This window comes from Limulus polyphemus, unplaced genomic scaffold (genome assembly GCF_000517525.1).
Source record: "Limulus polyphemus unplaced genomic scaffold, Limulus_polyphemus-2.1.2 Scaffold542, whole genome shotgun sequence".
Classification (NCBI taxonomy): domain Eukaryota; kingdom Metazoa; phylum Arthropoda; class Merostomata; order Xiphosura; family Limulidae; genus Limulus; species Limulus polyphemus.
The window spans coordinates 486,421-494,662 of NW_013666152.1; positions in this window are offsets into that span (position 1 = coordinate 486,421).

The window sequence follows — 8,242 nt, forward strand, 5'->3', positions numbered from 1 at the left end:
TGAGGATTTGGTGGTGTCGTTGTGCGCGATCTGGTAGGGTTAGGTTCATTCAGACTCCTTCCTCCCTCCTTAACTGTTTTGAAATAAAAGTGTAAAATGCTATATTCAATATTTATGAAATTGGCTTGGTTTGTTTTGGTTAAAATGTTGTACATAGCTACACGAGAGCTACCTGCGCTAACCGTCCCTAATTTAGCAGTGAAAGACAAGGGAAGGCAGCTAGTCATACACCACCCACCGCCAACTCTTGGGCTACTCTTTTACCAACGAATAGTGGGATTGATATTCACATTATAACCCCCCACAGCAGAAAGGGCGAGAATTTTTGGTTGGACGGGGATTCGAACCCGCGATCCTCACATAATTATGAAATTGGCTTGGTTTGTTTTGGTTTAAATTTTGCTATCTGCGCTAGCTGTCTCTAATTTAGCAGTGAAAAACTAGAAGGAAGGCAGCTAGTCATCACCATCCACCGCCAAATCTTGGGATACTCTTTTACCAATAAATAGTAGAATTGACCATCACATTTATAACGTCCCTACGGCTGAAAGGGCGAGCATTTTTGGTGGGAAAGGGATTCGAACCCGCGATCCTCACATTGCGAGTCCAGCAACCTAACCACCTGGCCACGTTCAAGTATTTTGATAAAAATCTATATAAGAATGATTTATTTACTTCTGTAGATCGCTATATCATACACGATGATGATAGTTAGTACTAAATTTCTCTTACCACTCAATATGTATAAGAACAAAGTACACCTACATTAGACAATATTCTATCGACTTGATTAAATTATCATAAGTGTATTTAAAAGGGTTTTTGTATGTAAAATAATCGAGTGAATAATTGACTATTTATTCCTGGAACTGTATTCGAGTTTTTAAAACGTCCAAACGAAGTGAAGTTACAAATTAGCACTAAATGCTATAGTGTAATATTCATGGACTGGTAAAAAGAGGGAAAATAGAATTAGTGTACATTTTATGTACGCCAATTTCATGGCCAAGCAATCAAGGAGCCTGTCGCGGACTGGTTGTATATTTGCATACTTGTGCATGAAATGAGAATTTGTTGATCTGGGAACTCTCTGTAAGCTTTAGTAGTTACTGAATTTTGTATTCTTTGTAACTGTATTAGATTAGCTAGTTGGGTCTATATTTATTCAAGCAGGAATTGCATATTCTATAACTGGGTGTATATACTGGATATCAATTTTGATTATATTTTCGGGTGATGTACCGTTATTTTAAAACTACAGCTTTTACTTTAGGCTTCTTATACCAACACTCACTACACTTATAAGGTTCCACGGCCCCCTTGCATCCCCGTCACTAAAATCGTAATGGGCAGACAGTAATCAACCTGTTCTTTCTGGATAAATGTATTTTGGCTTTTATGACTCCTCCTATTTAGAGAGGCCCGGCATGGCCAGGTGGTTAAGGCGCTCGACTTGCAATCTGAGGGTCGCGGGTTCGAATCCCCGTCCCACCAAACATGCTCGCCCTTTCAGCCGTGGGGGCGTTATAATGTGACGATCAATCCCACTATTCGTTGGTAAAAGAGTAGCCCAGGAGTTGGCGGTGGGTGGTGATGACTAGCTGCCCTCCCTCTAGTCTTACACTGCTAAATTAGGGACGGCTAGCACACATAGCCCTCGTGTAGCTTTGCGAGAAATTCAAAACAAACAAACAATCCTATTTAGAGAAATCAAGCGTGACGTGACACACATTGATTTATATATAGGTTAGATGCTATTCCTCTATTATAATCATCTTTATTTATTCTGACTTTCTTAGCGTCGTGGCTCGGCATGACCTGGTGGTTAGGGTGCTTGACTCTGAGAGTCGTGGGTTCGAATCCCCCATCCCATCAAACATGCCGTGTGATGTATACATGCCATTGTATATACAATATTGTCCACATGCTATCAAATAAGGTCCTTGCACAACCTTCTTATTGTAAGTCAATCTTTCACAGTTCTCTTTGATTAATGTTCTTATGCTGTGAGATTGTGAAGGCAAGTCAAGGGGATCAAAACATTCTCCTTTTCCCTTTCGACTAAAGTAGACACAGACCTAGCGACTTTCAGATGTAAGTTGGTGATGTACAGTTGTATTTTTTGGCATAATTAGGTACCTAATCTCTAGCAAACACACCTCCAAGTTTCTTTCTTGTACACAACTCTTAGAGATAAAATAAATCTCTAAACTTAGATATCAGTGATGATATTTCTGGACTGGTCAATTTTTAAAATGTACTGAAATTCTGCATAGACAATAGCATTTATTGTGTTAAGTAAAGTTTTACCAAATCGTATTTCTATTCATAGATTTCCCTGTTTCAAGAGGTTAAAGCTGGAATCACCAGCTGATAGTTCAGGTTTAAGATCAAATACAAAGAGTGTAAATCCTTCCGAATATTTGTCATATCCTATATCAATTTCTTAATATTCAAACGGTTTCCCGTTCCACTAAATAATATTTCGTAGCTTCGTGCATACAAGTCAACATCAATACTGAGTTGTAAAGGTTGAGCAGAAATTTGTTTTCCATCCACATTGATTGTCATGAAATTCATACTGTAATGTTTGAAATTGTATAGGTTTCTCTTCCAAGATCCAATAAATGCATCATTATCAACACATCCTATAACAAGATGTCTATATACTTGACCTTAACATTATTATAGATGCTTGTAAGTTTCTCTGAGGAATTGAAAATGATTTGCACCCTATACATTTCAAATGATATTTAGCAGTTCCTTTCTGAAAGGATTTTGCATGCAACAGAACAACCAAAGGACTGAATTTTACTTTTCTAATGTAGAAAAAAATGTGTTGTAAAACAACTTTGAAATCTAATTCATCACTCGACATAATACAAAATGCATCTTTACTTCGTACTAGGCATAGTTTTAAAATAACACCATTTGGCAAGAATTTGTTTTGCAAAAAGATTTCCAAATGTAAAAGACAAATCATGTTGACAATTTGACTACCTTGGGTATTTACGTATCAGCCTTTGATTCCATCGTTATCTCCATCATTAAAGTCGATATCGTCAAAACTACCCACCATGTTCTTTACCGACATAGACATAGTCAGATGTTTCTCTTGGCTTCTCCATTATAACTCAGTAGTGTTTCTATATAGGCATAGAGATAGTAAGACAAAGAAATGTGTATTGTCATTTAGGTGAATGTTGACTTCAGAGAATAGAGAATAAAGAAACAGATTGATAGGAGCAGAATTACCTTCATCTTTTTTATGTCCATTACATTACCTTTAAGAATCTTTACCTTCACATATAGATACGATTGTGCTAGATCTATGTATTCATCTCTCGATCTTGATATAGAAAATTCAATGATCCACTGTTACTCACTGATGAATGAGGATAATATTCTGTTCACTGACCTTCTTCAATCACCACTTGTGTTGGAGGAAGAGAAAATAAATCTAGCTCTGACTTTGTACACTGAAAGGACTTTCCATTAGGTAAAAGGAACATAATTACTTGTCAAAAATAACAGCTCTCAATGTTTTCTGTCTCTTGGTTTTAGTGATTCAAAATGCCAGTCCTTTGTGTCTTTTCCTGTTATTAGATGGAACAATCTGTGTGACATCTCGAGTCAACTCTTTAGATCCTTCTTTGTGTGTTGTTTTCTAGCATCAACAAAAGGTTTCCCTTGTATGACATCTGATGCTAAATTTATAACTAATTTAACTGCTTGGTTTCCTCAGGCTAATGCTCCCTTTCTTCAGAAAAGGTATGGCTAAATGAAATAGGTTACTTAAGGCATCTTCCAAACTGTGATCTTGTTGCCATTGACTATCCACAAAATATTGTCATCTATTTCCCACCTGGTAATCGTAATATGTTTCATAAACCACAGGATCATTTAGTAATCTCTTTTTAGATACGGGTCTGTAATGAGGTTTTATAAACGTTTCAGTGATCATGTTTCCATCATCACCTTTAACTTGAACTATTTGTAACAGTGGAACATGTGTGTGTCATTGTAAATACTAGATTCCCCAATATCTGAGTAAACATAGAATGAATAAAATCCTCCATGCATATCAACAGTAGGTGGAGCTATAGTGGGTTCTGATATTATACAATTATTCTCAGATCCGAATAGTAAAGATAATGCAGGATCAAATAATATAGAGTATCTCTCATTCACAATAACACTTACTTTTCTGGTGAAGGAATCATAGTCAAATACAGGATATATGATTGGATTCCAGAGCTAACTCTTCTAATTGGTTTAATATTCTAATTATATCTTCAGACTCTTTGTAAGAAAGAAAGTGATTCATCCCGTGCCATTAGATACATTATGCCAGCTATGTGGATACAGAAATTCAGCAAAAGCCATTTCACACAATCTTCCGAGTTTAATATAGATTAATAAAGATAAAATAAAGTTTATGATAACATCTCAAATCGGCGCTTTGGTGCAAGATCTGTTACTCCAGACCAGTGTAATAGTACAAGTGAAAAGGCAATCAGAGCACTCTCCATCACAGTAAACAATTACTTGAAGGTTTTTGGTTTGGAATAGCTCGAGAAGTTGCACAGATTGACCAATGAAGTGTTAGAACTACTTGCAGGTAGTTTAGAATACTATTTTGAAAGTAAAAGGAATATAAAGAAAATATGTTTAAAAACTCATGTCTGGAGCTAAAAATCAGTTCCCCCAGCGCTGACAAAAAGATCCTCAGAGCTTTCTCCCAGCAGTTGTAGTAGCAGTCGAGATTATCTCCACTCTGAACATGAAGATCTCCAACCTCGAAAAGTATACTGGTCCAACTCTGTTGTAAGTATAGAAATTGCAATCTCTTCTGTTAAATTAATGTAGTTTAGTAAAGGATTTAATGTTTATATTAGAGAAACGTACTCTATGTGTACTGGTCAATGGGGCAAACTAAAAGTAAAGAGTAAGGCTGTGAAAAGTTAATGATTATTAACCTTTTGACTGTTACTGCATGCTATGTGGAAAAGTTTAATAAAAGCTGTTATATTTTATTCAATGCTAGTCTTGGAACCCGTTTCTTTGTTCTAACTGTAAATTACCCCTGGTTGGAGACTTGTGAGCTCCACTTGCCACTGCAATTCTCAAATAAATAATTCTGGTGTAACCAACAGTATAGTCGAAACTCCAATGACTAGCCCCACGTGTGCTGACCAGTAGAGTAACCCATGTACTGATAAATGCTCTCTTGTCATATGAATGATTACACAGGGGCAGTAGTCTTAAATTTACACACGTGTTACATAGGGAAAGTTATCTTAACATTACTTCTTAGAGGAAAAACAGGATGATAGAGTTTTCAGGGGCTAATATTTTGCAGTTAATAAAACCGAAATAGTTATGTACATTTGAAAACTTTGTTGTGATGATTACGGGATGGCCAAATGGATACTCACAGTATTTATTCATCCATGGATATAGAGACATAAAGTCAATGTACTTGATATTTTCACTTTTCTTCACATCATACAAAAGTCTAGTAGCATTGACTCTACCACCATAGAAACTATTTGGTATATACAGATGAGGAACTCTGGTGTGGTCCTTAAGGAAAGTAATTAAATCTGAACCAGTGGATTTCACACAATCAAATTCATTTTTCCAGATTGAAACAACCTTATATTCCTGAGCTTCTAGTTTATGTTGCCTGCTTAATGTATGTTTTCTAACAAACCACATGGGCCTACTTAGAATAACATTCATTGTGTCAGGATCATAACATAAACTACACCCGTGATAAAAAACACCCGTAAAATTCATATATATATATATATATGGTTACACTCCTTAGAGAAGCCACCAACACTATAATTTAAGATTTTAACTTCACCACTGTTATGAGCACATTGGATATAACACCTTCAGAGTGTTGCATGTAGTCTAATCACTGTATACTTACCTGACTATAGTTATTAGTTGTATTGTATCTGTGGTTAAGTACAAGTGCTATACACTTTGATAGTATAAACTTACTTGGAGGTCTTTTGGAAACTCTTAAATTGTATATGTTAGACACAATGTAAGGAAATTTTATAAAACACATGTCATTTTTCGGTCATACCTACACAACTGCTCTTTTTAAAACCATGCCTATCATTATTATCTGTTATTGTGTTGTATGCCTATACAGAAAATTGACAAGGTTATGTCCCAGGGAGTTTTGTTTTCAGCCTTGTACTTACATACAATAGAGGTCGTTTCAAATATCTTAAATTATACAAGTTCAAAAATTGTGTAAGTATGACCTAACAACTGAAACATCATGTGTTCTATAAAGCCTAACCTTAGACTAGTAAATGAGCTATAAAAAACTCATTAAATCTATCTATTATCATTCTATCTACAAAAAGTCCAAGAGAGAGAAAAATAGAAAACTTTGAATTTCTACTACATTACGGAAAACACAAAGGTAAGATTAATCCTTGTTAAAAATTTTGTTCTCTTCACTGTTATTTTATACATATCCCGATCTTATTGATATCCAATAAATATATATTAATTACACCTAAGACATGTTTCAAATTTATTATTATTTTCTGTAACATGTATCTAGTAAACTTCCCAACTCAATCATGGTGCAGCAATGTGAATCATCATCATATCTCTTCAGGAGAGATGAGCCACTTGAAAAATCTCGTCAATATCTACTGGGACATGGCAGGTACATCGCGATTGTTGTATTTAACGATGAAGTGAAGATACACATTCGTTAATATAGAGACGATGGAAGAGGTAGTTATACCCCACCAAAGAAGGCGTAGAATATTGAATGACAATAATTTACACAACTGATACCATCTGTGTCTAGGGCCTTAGATATGAAATACAGTGAGAACTTTGGTCTGGATCATCATAAACATATTATTAGCGGTGTAAGTGATGAGTCAAAAAAAAGGTGACCCAATATAATATTAACAATTATATATCAAGTCTTATAGCTTTCATAAAGTCTGAATGGTATCAGTTATGTGAACAGGTCCATTTTATTGACTCGTATCTAAATCTAATAAAACAAACAGAATCAGAAACTACATCTAATAGCATCAATTATAATTTTAAGAATTATAATTCAAAGTATACATTGAACATGTATCCCCTGTCATACAAAGGCTTAGATAGGAGAATTGCTGGGTTCAAGTCCATGATCCCAGTCAAACTGCTCATACTTGCATGATGTTGGATCATGATGAAGGTATCTGGCTATATTTGTGGTCTGCTTTGACTCAAGTGGATAAGAACATTATATTAGATATGTTTCAAGATATACGTAACTGTAAGAATTTAAATCCCATTGATTTTGTTGAAAGTGGTGAATTTATTCAAGAACTATCTGACTTCCTCTGTAAAAATGTATAAGATTAAGTAACTGTATTCTATATCAGTATAACAAAAAAAGTATTTTCATGAGATTTGTTTTGTTTCATCATACGATCTACAAACAAGATTATCATGATACAAGAAGATTACAATCTTCTACATATCACTCTGACAATATCGTCACCAGAAAGTTTCCATGATAATTAATTATAAATCGAATGAAAAAAATTAGTAATGCGCCATCTGTGTCACCTAGCATTGCACCCAGATCAATGTGCCCCTGACATAATCCTATTATACTACTTAGCAACGTGTACATAGCAACACGTCCTCTGTCGTAATCCTATTATATCCCATAGCATCACGCCCCTGTTGTTGTTGACGGGTCAATGCCTCGACACGTGTCAAAATGGTGTCCCGTCTTAGTATGGATGGATTTTCAAGGATGACGTTTGAGTAAGATACATGTTACTTCCACGCTCTAGAGAGTTATTATATTTATACGACCTTGTCGAAATTGGGTCAAAGGTCATTTTTGTATACTTCCGATAGTTCAAGTCCCTAGGCACATGTCAAATTGGGTGAAGGTCTTAACTACTGTAGTGACAGTCGTTGTTCTTAGACCTTGTCAATGAATAAAACTGATAATTATTCCAAAAAACTTAAAATTGTAGTATCCTAGCGTAGGATGTGGAAGGAATTTAGATCTTTTTCTGAGTTTTATTCACTATCGTGGTTGTCAACTAAATGTTTCCTATAGAAGTAAGTGTTTGGAATTGAAAAACGGTGAAAGGAAGTTACGTTCCTAACTTTTAAAGTTACTGAAGTTAGAACTTTTTAACAATGATAAATCAAATTATGTTTTCTGATTATTAAATTTGAA